The sequence below is a fragment of the Equus quagga genome, chromosome 1 (genome assembly GCF_021613505.1).
Source record: "Equus quagga isolate Etosha38 chromosome 1, UCLA_HA_Equagga_1.0, whole genome shotgun sequence".
Lineage (NCBI taxonomy): Eukaryota > Metazoa > Chordata > Mammalia > Perissodactyla > Equidae > Equus > Equus quagga.
The window spans coordinates 34,201,687-34,214,923 of NC_060267.1; the positions used below are offsets into that span (position 1 = coordinate 34,201,687).

A 13,237-nucleotide genomic window follows, 5' to 3' on the forward strand; every position below is an offset into this window, starting at 1 on the left:
ATTATTGCTCCCCCTTTGGTCTCCACCAACACTGCTGTGGGGAAGGGGTGCCTTATCACTATCACCACTTAAGAGGTGGCACGCCACATGGCTTCCACTGACACCATCGCAATGGGGAGGTGAAAGGGGGCTTCATTGCCACCAGGTGGGGATCGAAGTCTAGGCTCCCCCAGTGATCTCTGCTGACATTGTGAGGGAGAGGGATTGTTACTGTCAGGCAAGGATGAAGGTCCTGACTCCATTAAGGGGGAAGGTGTGCCTTGTTATAGCCCAGCAAGATCTATAATCCCTACTTAGCTTTTGCTGACAGCATTGTTAGTGGAGCTGCACATTTTTCTATCACCATTGGGCTGGTGTCAGCGGAGGCCATGTGGACTTCCACACTCACTGAGTGGTAACAAGGCAGCCCTCTCCCACAATGATGTTGGTGAAGACAAGTGGGGAACAGTAATGAGGTACCCCTTTCTCTTGGGCCGGGTTGGTTGGGGTAGGGGCGGTTATTTTCTGTAGGTGTTCTCTCTTGCTAGGCTATTCCTTTCCTAGTCCTTTGGTTAGAGAGAATTGGCTCTTTTGGGGCTTTCTTTTTTTTCTATTCTGTCTGTGCCTATTGGCACCTACAGGTCACTGCTTCTCCAGCAAAAAGAAAACCCAGGGTCTTTCCTTAGGTCCTGAACTGGTCTACCTTCTCTCTCCATTTCAAAGTCTTCTTATGTTATCTTATAAAGAAAGTCTAGAGTTTTTGTTGTACTACTTTTGTGCCTGTCTTGAGCCATAATTCATAACTAGTGAATGTATAAGTCGATTCTGACTTTTGGCATTATATGTAATTCTTCAGTGAACATCTTTATGACTAAAACCTTAGGATAAATTATTAGGACAGAAAATACTGACCTGAAGTATATAAATATATTCAAGATTTTTTGATGTATTTTGCCAAATTGCTTTTCGGAAGGAACATGACCCACATATACTTTTACCAGCAACGTGTAACAATACTCATTTCAAAAGATACCCTGGTCAATTGGACTTTACATTTTTTCCTAATTTTATAGGGGCAAATTGATATGATAGTAAAATTTCTACCATGGTTTTGAAAGATATGAAGAATTGCCATAATTTATTGTAAGATAATTCACCAAATAAAAGATATGACAATAATATCACTTTCGAATGCTTAAAAAGTGCCAGGCACTCTGCTGAACATTTAACATTTTATTTTCATAACATGAGAATAAACATATCATAATGAGGTAAGTATTATTATCCCCATTTTTATGAGACCTGGAGAGTGGAGGCAATTTGCCTAGGACATATAATTAATGAGGTGGGATTGAAATTTAATCCAGTTTTCTCCCACTCCAAATCCCTTGCCTGGATTCACTGTGGGCAGTAATAATGAGCTGATTTGCTTAAATGATTAACAGGCTCATTTGTTGTCAGAAACGATGGGCAAAATTACAACATTTCTTTGTTCAGTATCAGCAGAAGGCATATAGGAAAAACCATTCAATCTACTGGTTCCATTTTCAATATACAGCTATTAATAAATGGTGATGGAGAAAACCAATCAAGGATGCCAAATCTTCACCTTAATTGCAGACTATTAAAAGCCTTCAAATCAATATCTAGTTTTAAAATATGTGAATGATTTCTTTTGTAAGAACTGCATTCTGGAAATAATGATCCAATCTGGCAGAAAACAAGCTGAGTTATGTCAAATTGGGGTTTGGGTAGGGTTAGATGTGACTAATCCTTTATTACTTTAAGGGATTAGAAAATAAGATCTCCTTGCTTTTTAAAAATTTTCACTCAGGTTCTTCAAAGATGGATCTTGATCACCATTAAAGCTCCTGCCATGGTGACCATGCTTTGAGATAACTCAGAGGAATGAGCCAGCAAGATATCGCCTTTCCAGTCTCCTCTAGTATAACAATTAGAATGTGAATCTGAGCCGAGAGAATTATAACAATTGCACAGAGTCAAATGGCAGGAAAACCAGGTTTTATTCCTCACACCTCGACTGTCATTTGTGAACCCCTGTGGAGAGTCTAGAGACTGTGAAGAATGTCATAAATTAGTGCAGATGATCTTTATGCAAAGTGGACAGAGGTGTGGAATCGCTGTAAAAAGAATATTTATCTAGTAATTTGAAAGTCTTGTTTGAGATGTCAGTACACGTAGAAAGACAAATTGGACAGGCTTGAAAGTTCCAGTTCAGCTAATTTACCATAGCTTGTTAAGTTGACCCTAAATAGGGGGAGATCGATTATTTCCAGTTGCGGTTCTATGGTATCATTAGAACAGCCCAGATTTGGCCTTTGTGTCATCTGTTAAAACGGGTGGTGTGTGGAAATGATGAGGCCTTGTTAGCCATAAATCAAATTATAATGAAAACCTGAAATCCCAGTATAATGCCTGTTGTTAGTTGCAATGAGATTTTGATAAAACACAAAGCCTATTACATCTAAAGGATGAATACCATGTTATTAATCAGAATTCCAGCTGCTGTTAATTTCTATTTTTATATTTAATTTTTGTTAATTAAGGAACAGTGTATTTATTCAGAGAAAAGGCAATACTTCATTAAATAGCTGTTTCATACAACCGAAAAAGGAAGATTATTTGACACCAACTGTGGCAAACAGCATGTATTCATTTGAGAAAGTATTTGGGGGGAAATCTTTGCCTACAGAATATTGAATAGAGTGTTTATATATATATATTTATTGCTTGTTCTCTGTTCCTCTGGAAATCATTAAACATTTTCTCCAGATGAGGAAGCCTGTTATCTCTATTTCTTCATGAATTATTGAAAAAAATGATCCAAATAACACTTCAGGTGTCAGTTCCATGCTAGGATGACGTACAGTGCAATCCATTGTGACCTTGAGGTGAATTAACTCAACCCTGATGAAATTTGTTGAAGATAAAATTGGGAGATGCAGTCAAAGCATGAAAAATGCAAAAGAACCTGATTAAGTTTTCTTCCTCTAAAGAGGTGAGATTTTATGTGTAAGAGCTACAGTGATTTATGTTCAATACATATTTGTTGTACTCAAAATTGTAAAAGCCAAATATTTTTGAAAACATAAGGAATTCATATAAAATTTGGAGAAATGATATATGTAAGTAAAATGACTCACAACATATTCAGTGGCAGACCATACCTGTTCATAGTTCATAATACTTTATATGATTGAGGCATATATGTATATTTTTTAGCTTTGTAAGATAAGAAAATTTGATACTATGCTTTGAGTTATATGTATTTTAGCTATTTTTGGAGAATCAAAATATTGGTGGGTGTAGCTGTGGAACTGGCACATTTGTTTTCCATGCTATTGGGAAAATAAATGAAATATTGGGAGAAAATATTTACAAGTTATATATTACACTTAGTAGAAAAGAGTACCTACAAATTATTAAGAGAAAAAACAATCCCATTGAAAAATGGACAAAAGATATGAAGTAATATGAAAAAAATATTCAACCTCATTATCAGTGAAATGTAAATTCAAACAAAAATGATATATGATACTTTGCCCATGGAATTGGCCAAAAAAATGTGTAATAGTCATTGGTGGTTGGTGAGGGTATGGGGACATGAGTGCTGTTGATGGAAGTATAAAATGGTATAGCTTTTCAGAAAACAATTTGACAGTATTTAAAAAGGGTAAATATATATATCCTCTAACCTCACAACTGGACTTAGAGAATTTATCCTATAGAAATATTCATACACATGTGCAAAGATATATGTATGTAAATGTTCACTGCAGGCTTGTTTATAATACCAAAAAAGGGTGATATCTCAATGTTCATTTGTAGGGTAATGATGACAAAAATTATGGTTTTATAAACTGCTATGAATTCATTAATCAGGTAGCTTGATATTAACAGACCATATAATTTGTTGTCCAAACTAGGCTACTTTGATAATAAAAGAGGGCACTATTAATAATTAATCCAAGAAAATAGGATAAACCTGGACGTATGATTGCTGAACTCAGTATGCACTGACATGGAAAAATGTCCAAAACATTGTTAGGTAAACAAAGCACTTTACAAAACTATCTATCTAGATTTGTTTTTAAATCTTCCAGAACTAAAACTCTGGGTGTGCATATTTGTATAAGTGCATAGAAAGAGGCATGGAAAAATACATGCCAAACTACGAATATTTGTTACTTCTGGGGAGAAGCCTGAAACTGGGGAGAAAGGCGAAGGTAAATGTGTTGTTTTAAACTCTATCTATGTCTGTATTAATTGATTTTTTTTACAATGAGCAAGCATTTATGTATTACAAAATCAAATAGCAATAAAACTCTTTCAAAAATTAAGACCATTAAAAAGAGTCTTTGGATGCATGACCCAATAATTTATTTTTGTTAATTGTGATGATTACATCAGCTGATATGTTCCCTCAAAGTGGAGACCATAAGATGTCTAACTACAAAGCTGAAGGCCATGGAATCACTTTCAACAAAACCTTTTCTCCATAGTAATGAACAATGAGCATTTTCTTACCAGACAGAAGAGAAAGTTGCAGTTATGACTAAGCACAGACTCTGTGTTATGGTAAAGAATCTAACACAATTTTATAGTCATTAAATGTCAGGTGAAGAACGGTTATAAATTAATCATTCTTATGAGCTAAGGCCTATTTATAGTGCCTTATACAAAATGCTGTGTTGATGGAAACAGTTCAGACTATATCTGACTTTATTAGCGGCTTCCTGATGGAAAAAACAATAACTAACTGCAGGGTTCTTTCCATGGTAATGATTTCGCAGTCAATCGGTCAGGTCTCTGGAACACCATGACTGACGGTCATGCTGTCATGTCTGTTTATTCATGTGGTTTCTACCATGTGCCTGGCACTGTTCTAGGCACTAGAGATACAGAAAAACGTTAAAAATTCCTGCCCTCTTAGAACTTACTTTCTAGTTGTGGGAGAGTGGGAGATGGATACTAAACAAGATAAATAAAAGTTTATTAGATTGTGATGAGTGTTATGGAAAATATAAATCAGGCAGAGAGTGCTGAAGGGGAGGGATATTTTATTTTTAAATAAAGAAATAAAGTAAGGGAAAGACCTGAAGGAGGTGAGGGAGCAAGCCAGGAGGATAACTGGGAAGCAGACGAGCAAGTGCTCAGTACCCAAGCGTGCCTGGAGACTTTGAGGAACAGCAAGGAGACCAGCACGGCCGCCCCAAAGTGACTGAGGGGAAGGAGTTGTAGGACTTGAAGAATTGAGGTCAGAGTCGGGAGCCTGCTCTTGTAGAGCCATGTGGATCTTTCTAAAGACTGGTTTTTACTCCGAGCACGATGGAAAGACACTGAAGGATTTTAAGTGGGAGCGAGATGATTTAACTTAATTTTAACAGGATTGCTCTTCAAGCACTTTCCTCTACCAACTGCTTTCATCCATTTAAGAAGCCCCTTCACTAGCGTTCTGAATGATTATTAAATTCTTTTATAGTATGTACTTTCAGGTAAGAGTTGATAAGAGGTGTTTTAAAAATGTACATAGATTTAGATCTTAGTCTCAAAAAACCACAAATGAAAATAGCATTAGACAATTTTTATCTAGTCCGTGGAACAAGAAGCCCGACAGGTTTTACTCACACACACATACTTAGATTCTAAGGAGAAATTCGGAACAATAGGCAGGTTGTCTAGAAATTGAGAGAGATCAGATCTTTAAATCCATCGCCTTTTTTTACCACCATCTCTGCTGCCTCAGCCTTCGTTCAGGACAACATGTTTTCTTCCCTGGGGGATTGCAGTAATCTCCTCCTACCTGGTTAGGGTCCTTTGAACTAAACTTCCTTTCTGTCAAAACCATAGTTCAGACATCATTTCTTTTCTAAATTACTACAACAGCTTCCCCGAACCTGTTTTTCTGCCTGCATTCTTGCTCTGCTTTCAGCATATTTTCAATTGTATTATCACAGAATGTTTTCTGTTATGGAAATGCTATTCTCAGCTAAAATGTTTCAGTGGCTGTGGAGAGGGTTCAAGGTTAAAGTAGAACTCCTTAAGATGCGGAGAAGCTTAATGAACTTATCTAGTTCTGCCTATCTCTATCTAGTCTGCTGACCTCATCTCACAATATCTACGCCCATCTTTAAAGAACTATTTACAGCTTCCTGAATGTGCTATGGTTTCCCTTAATTCCATGACTTTGCACATGCTTCTTCCTTGGTTCACTTCTACTTGTCATTCAAGACTCAATCCATGTGCCTCTTTCGGGACATCAGTGTTGCCTGCCTTTTCTATATGCAACCACAATATTTTTTGTAATGATTAGAGCTGTTGATTTCCTCCATTGGTTTATATACTATTTGAGGGGGGAGTCTAAATATTATTCACCTTTGTATTTCCAACACCTAAGAGGTAGCAGGTGATAAATAAATGATAAGGGAAGTACTATGAAGAAGAAAGTAAGAAGGGAAGTAAGGAGGGAAGATTGGTAGGTTAATATAAACATAACCTCTGTCCCAGATTATAGAGAAAAATAGAATAAAGATGCCAACAATTGACTGAAGTTGTGTGAGGCAAAAGAAACTGAGTCAGCCCTCTCCCTTGGCCTAGAGCTTTTTAGCTACTTAAAATAAATCGGTATATTGAAGCAGAACTTGCAAGTTATGGCTGCTGTTACTATCATAAATCACTGGTGTTTCAAAGATATTTACAACACATACACACATCTGTTAGATCTACATTTTTTTCTTAAAATTCCAAAGAATATGAAGGCATCACGGTGGCCTCTTGATAGGTCAGACTAGAGGGAGAATTGCTCATCTAACTAATAGCTATTGCTACACTGATAGAAGATCTTTCAATCACCCTGGGATTCCCGTGCAAGGGTCTGCAAAGGAGATATAGGAAAGCACTTCTTCTTGTGACAGTTAAAGTCTGTGACAGTTCAATGGAGTTGGGCATAGATAACAAAATGCATTCATTTGATTTAACAAATGTTTAACCAGTTACAATGGGCCAGGTGCTGATCTAGGTACCGGAGATACAATTTTAAGTTAAACAAAGTTGCTGCCCCCATGTAGCTTGTATTAGAATGTCTTCAATTTCCATTCTATAATGAGCATGGGAGTAGAATTGGTGTGAGACCAAAAGATTCAACTGTTCTGGTTGACCCTTGAAAATGTCAGGGAAGCAGAAGAAATCTGGAGCTTAGCTTTCTGTCGCATCCCTGGCAATTTTCCTGTAGAGCCTGAACTGAACTGAGGAAACTTCGTTCAGACCAGTTTCTCCTGTGGGTGCGCTGCTTCTCTCCTAAAACGGAGATCTATTTACTTTCAACACAACATTTTGCAATTCTGCTTTGCCTAAATTCCTTCTCCCATATGTGGTTTTTGGTGTTTGTGTTGGAATTTCCAGAAACTCTTGTTTTTAAAATTTTCATCTTCATGAATTAGGCCACTTTATATTTGTTAAAATACTTGAAAAGAGAGTGATATTACTTCCAGCTAATAGAGTGACATATTGAGGACATATTAAACTTCCTTAGTGTATATTGAATTCAACGAGAAACTCAAAATGCTAAATAACAAATAATAACTAAGTTACAAGGTAAATGAGTAGTCTGTTAATAGTAATAAATAATAAGAAATAGTAATAGTAATAGAAATAGTAATAAGAAATTGTTTGTCACATTTTGCCCATTATTCCTTTAGCATTCACAAATATTCAATGTAAAAATCCAACTAAAGTAGCCAGTTGCTAGGTCATCATCATAGCAATAAATAGAAGTTATAGACCATGTGTTAAATTAGTGAAGGGGTACAAAAAACTGGTCAATTCAGTTGGAAGCATCTGAAGTGACATTAGTTTTAGTCTTTGTCTAATTTCTAGGGAAGATCTGGTGGGATAGTGCCAAAAAAAGATTCAAAAGAAGGATTTAGAACTAGGGTCATAAATAGTGAAGTGTGCTGAAGCTGGTGTTCTTGGCCTAAAGGACAACTTTATATTACATTACAATATATTTTTCAGTTACTATTTTCTATTATTCTTTCTATTATTTTTCTATTACTGTTACTATTCTATTTCTATTACTAATATTTTCTATTACTATTACTGTAAATATATTTTCCCACTACTAGCCTGTTAAGACAGATCAATGGATTTTAAAAAAATTGTTCCCAATTTTACCTCTTATTTGAAAGAATGTTTAAGACAAGATGCCCCAATTATTTACGTCTCATTAATTTCTCAACTCAGCAAATTTTGCACCCAAGACCTTAACAGTTGCCCATACTTATGTTTTAATAAATCTTCTCTCTTGGGCTCAGACTGATACTTCTTACAGCTTATAGGGCACCTCTGCTTGAATAGCCTATAGCTAGCTCAAAATATATGTGCAAAATCTCTATGTGCAAAATTGCACTCCTTATCATCAGCCCAACACGCAAACCTCTTCCCATCTCCTGAATTCTTAATCTCAGACCTCACCGTCCATCAGTCGACCCATAACCAAACTCAGAATCATTCTTGAATCCTACCTGTCCCTCATTTCCCATATCCTAATAGTCAGAGAACCCTATCGACTCTAACTCTAAACTCTCTCCCATCTCTGTATTCACCTCTTCATTACTACTGATGTTGCCTCAGTTTAGGCTTTGTATGTGTGTTTGTACCTCAATACTTTTGCACAAAATCCTCTGTCTGCTGTGTGCACTTTTCTCTCTTGCCTGTCTGGCAGACTCCTACTTATTTCTAAAATCTCAGATTTTCTCTTCTGTAAAGCCTTCTTACTTGCTTCTACTACTCTGCTACCCATCAGACTTAGTCACTTCTTCCCTGCCGCTCCCCTATCTTTTGTAACATACTTTTATGCAATACTTAGCAATTAAAATTCTAGACACTATAGCCACACAGTAAAAAAAATTACTGTAAAATTTAATAAATTAATTTTTAACATCTCAGCCTCAGAGGGTGCTAAATAAATATTTGTTGGATAAATTAATGGATTAATTAATGAAGCTGACAAGTTAACAAACTGTTCATTCTTGAGCAGAAAAAAGACACTGACAAAAGATTAGGGAAACATTTTCAGGGACTGTGAGGTTTTAGGCAGGAAACTCGTGGGGTATAGGCCGTGTTTCCATTGCTTCTCTTTCTTTGGAGTAAGGCATTTGAAAGATAGAGAAACCTCTGGGAAGGGAACTTACGGACAATGCAGTCAGTGTTGATGAAATGGGCTTAGATACCTGGACCATGACTTAATATCCTGGAAAGATAGGCTCTTGGCTAGAGTGGTATGCCTATTGCAAAATGGGGAAGAGCAAATATGTTTTCCCAAAGGTTAGCTGACCTGTTCAAGAGGGCTCTACATTGAAAATGTAGAGAAAGCAAAATAAACTCTCAGATAAAGCCATGATGCTAATTCCTTTGGAGGAGAACAGAAAGGACATGGAAAGAAAAATAAGGCGGAGGAGCTTCTCCGTGATGCACATCAGAAAATAATTAGAAGAAACTGAAAATATTACTTAGACATTCAAATACCAAAACAAATGTAAGACAGATGGGTTGTAAATAAAATGAATACACATTATGACATGTATACATATATAGAAGCTAATGGGAAATACTAAGACTTGTTGGAAATATTTTCAGGAACTAGTTTATCTCATGCATCAAATAAATAAACAATAGCTAACAATTTGATAGGAGGGAAGGTATAACAGTACAATATGTCAAGAAGATATACCTTTAAGGAAATCCACAAAATATATACCTTACAAATGGATAAAAGAGAGAGAAATGATGTTGAACTGACCTCAGGGAGGAGACAGATGATGTGTTCTTGATATATTTTACAAAACTGGCACAGAATCAAGATACAGTAGTAATGGGGACATAATCTGGCCATCTGCTGGAAGCCTCAGTCAGCTAACAGAGCATCTGACAAGTTCTTGACTTGCTTGATGAAAATTCTCTCTCCCAGAGGGTGAAGGAAAATGTCGAAACTCATCCTAGAAGTGGCAGAACTAGTATGCTAACATTTTGTACTTTTATAAAAAGGAAAAGGAAGAATGTATCTGATTATGCATTTGATGTGTTTTTATGCTCATTTAAAAACCTCTATAAGGACACAGAAGAAAGTGGTAAAATTAGTGGTCTCTGGGAAAGGGGACCGGAGGCTGGAGAACAGGGATATCAGAGACATTTTACTTAGTTTTACTTCAGAAATTTTGAACTATGGAATTCTGCTGCTTATTCCAAAAGATAAATTAAAATAATCAAAGACTCCCCCCCCAAAAAAAGTAAGAAAAGATTCCAAAACCACATTCATTCTTGGTAACAGACAAGGCTGCTTTTAAGACATAACATTTTGCATAAACCCTTATTAAACTGCTTATATTGTATTGCAATAATATAATATGAGTAGATGTCTTAAGCAACCTACCAGAGTAAGCGGAGCATTGCCTGCTGTCTGTGAAATGTCATGACACATGTGGAAGGCACACTGAGGGCTCCCTCTCTCCTGCTCATGCCTTTGCCTCCCTCTAAGTGGGGTGTGCACTTACCAAAAGTCAGTCGTGTTTGTCCTCAAACCTGATTATGTCCCTTGGTAATTTAAAGCATGTAATTTAATTAAATTTTAAATTGATGAAATAGTAAGTGTGGAATGAAAGTAAGTTGTTGTTTCTTGAGAATGTACTTGAATACTTTGGAAAGACTATAAAAATGAGTTGCTAAAACAAGTGCTGTCAGAATAGGTATGAGCAAGACAGCTGTAAAAGACTGGGAAAAATCACAAAAACCTAAATGGTTTCAGTACTCAGATACAAATGTAACAGTGTTGTTACATTTTTAGTCTATCTTAAATAAACTGAAACTAGAAATTATGATGATGTGCTATGGCTCTGCAGGAAAGACCACGCAAAATCCCAATCAGCAATTAGAGGAAAGGACCCTATGCCTAAAGTTTGGTGAGTGAACGTGTACTTAAATGTTTAAAGTTAAAAATCATACAGTTCAGTTAGTTATGTGTTATGATTCTCTACTTTAATAGTTTTTGTTTAACCAGCTGACCAGAGACCTTATTCTGTGTTGGCCTAAGCATCTGACTCTTCCACAGGACTGTCAACTTCTTTAGAAGAGGGGGCCCTATCTTGTTCATCTTTGTAACCCCTGTGCACCATGTGGATCTTAGTTAGAACACAGCAGATGATCAATGGATGTCGAGTAATGAATATGCCAACAGAAGTGAAAGTGTTGCATGTTTTTGCTTAGTCCTGATACTGGGGAGTCACCAGTCCTGTCAACAAAACTTGAGAAGGGTAGAGTGAAAACAACATGGGGGAAACTGAATTCTAGAACTGAGTGAAGAGAAAGAATATCCAGGCTAATGGAAGGAGCTAGAAAATCTCATCTTTGGTCAGTGTAAGAACTAGAGTATTGAAAGTCAAGGCCAACAGAAAATGACAAAGAAGCAAGAGGAAAAGATCAATATGTTAGGAGTTCCAAGCAAGAGTAAGTTCACTTGAAATTTTAAGACCTCACCCCTTTCAAGGTTTCTCTACTGAACTTCCAGAGGAAATACTTGGAGTTTTCGAGAGATGAAATTCTGGAAACTATTTAGCTAGACCTAATTCTATAGGAGTTTGTTGGTAGGGGGAAATGAAAGATTTCTTGGGAGAAAATAACTAAGCCATTTTAGAGTTTGTGATAACCATGGATGGGGGAACTTTAGATGCACGTAAGAGACCAGAATTTCCCAAAGTGTGTTCCATGGAATACGAGATTACAATGTTACATTCTCTATACTAATTTTCTTGTTTATTTGTCCTTTATTCTCTGTTTCCCTTTCTAAAGTGCAATCTCTATGAAAAAACTGGCTCTTTTGGCCTGTCTTGCTTGTTGCCACAGGTCTATACTCTTAAATAGTGCCTAGCACATATTAGGTGCTTCAGGAATATTTATTAAATGAAGGTCTGGGGAACAGCATGGAGAGGCAGGAACTTGCACCATCCCAGAAACAGCAGGGGCAGAAGTTCACAAGCAGGATCACAGAAAAAAGTCACTATGAGGCAGGAGGAGGCAGCAATTACCGAAACTCCCACCACCAAATGGGGTACAGTATTTTCATTTCTAACCTAGAAATAAAATGAGCTCTTTTTGTGTGTGTGTGAAGAAGATTGTCTCTGAACTATCTGTGCCCATCTTCCTCTATTTTGTATGTGACCCTGCCACAGCACAGCTTGATGAGCGGCGCATAGGTCCACACCCAGGATCCAAACTCATAAACACAATCAGTGGGCCATCAGGCCGGCATCAAAACGAGCTCATTTTTTGCCTACTACAAGGCACTGTGATAGAGATGCAAGAATCAGGCATGGATGCCTTAGAGATGAGTGGTGACATTATCAGAAACAGAGAAGACATCTCTCTTTGGAAGTTGAAAAAAGCTCATTAGTTACTTTAATAGAAATTCTCTTCTGCTTTAGTTTATAGCAAAAAAAAGTCTTAGCTGGTGAACACAGTTTTAATAATTTTTAAATATTAAAATATTTTAAATTTCAAAAATTTAAAACAAAAATTAAAATCAATTTAAAAATGTATGAGACCGGGGCTGGCCCCATGGCCGAGTGGTTAAGTTCGTGTGCTCCGCTTTGGCAGCCCAGGGTTTCAACAGGTCGGATCCTGGGAGCAGACATGGCACCACTCATCAGGCCATGTTGAGGCAGTGTCCCACATGCCACAACCAGAAGGACCCACAACTAAAATATACAACTATGTACTGGGGGGATTTGGGGAGAAGGAAAAAAGAAAAAAAAAAGAAGACTGGCAACAGTTGTTAGCTCAGGTGCCAATCAAAAAAAAAAAAAGTATGAGAGCATTTCATAGTAACTGGAGGAGTTACTGTATCATTCCTCTCTAAATCACTCAAATGAAAAGATAGAATCATTATGCAATCATTTAAGTATTCTTTATTAAAGAGATCATGTTCATATCATAATCTTTCCTAAAATGACTAAGTTGTGAAACTAAAGAAGGAAAGCAAAAGGAGTATTTCATGCCTTTGCATATATAATTCTGCAGAGAGCAGTGGCTCTCAATTCTCCTAGAATCACCTGAGAATTTGAAGGACGAAACCAACAAGCCACACCCCAGGCCAATTAACTGAGAGTCTTTGAGAGTAGGGCTCTAGCATCAGAAGGTTCTAAATGCTCCCTAGGTGATTCCAATGTGCAAAACAGCTGAGGACAAT

General features: G+C 36.9%; 1 protein-coding gene across 9 annotated transcripts in view; it reads left to right on the forward strand.

Annotated features, from left to right (window-relative positions):
• Window positions 1-13,237, forward strand: part of LMNTD1 (lamin tail domain containing 1) — a 365,312-nt gene that overhangs the window by 62,403 nt on the left and 289,672 nt on the right. The window contains exon 1 of one of the 9 annotated variants that reach the window (XM_046669454.1): window positions 2,916-2,998. The exons of the other annotated variants lie outside the window; for them this stretch is intronic. The gene's annotated coding sequence lies outside the window, so the exon portion shown is untranslated. Of the gene's footprint in view, window positions 1-2,915; window positions 2,999-13,237 lie in introns of those variants that run through there. 9 annotated transcript variants of the gene reach the window in all.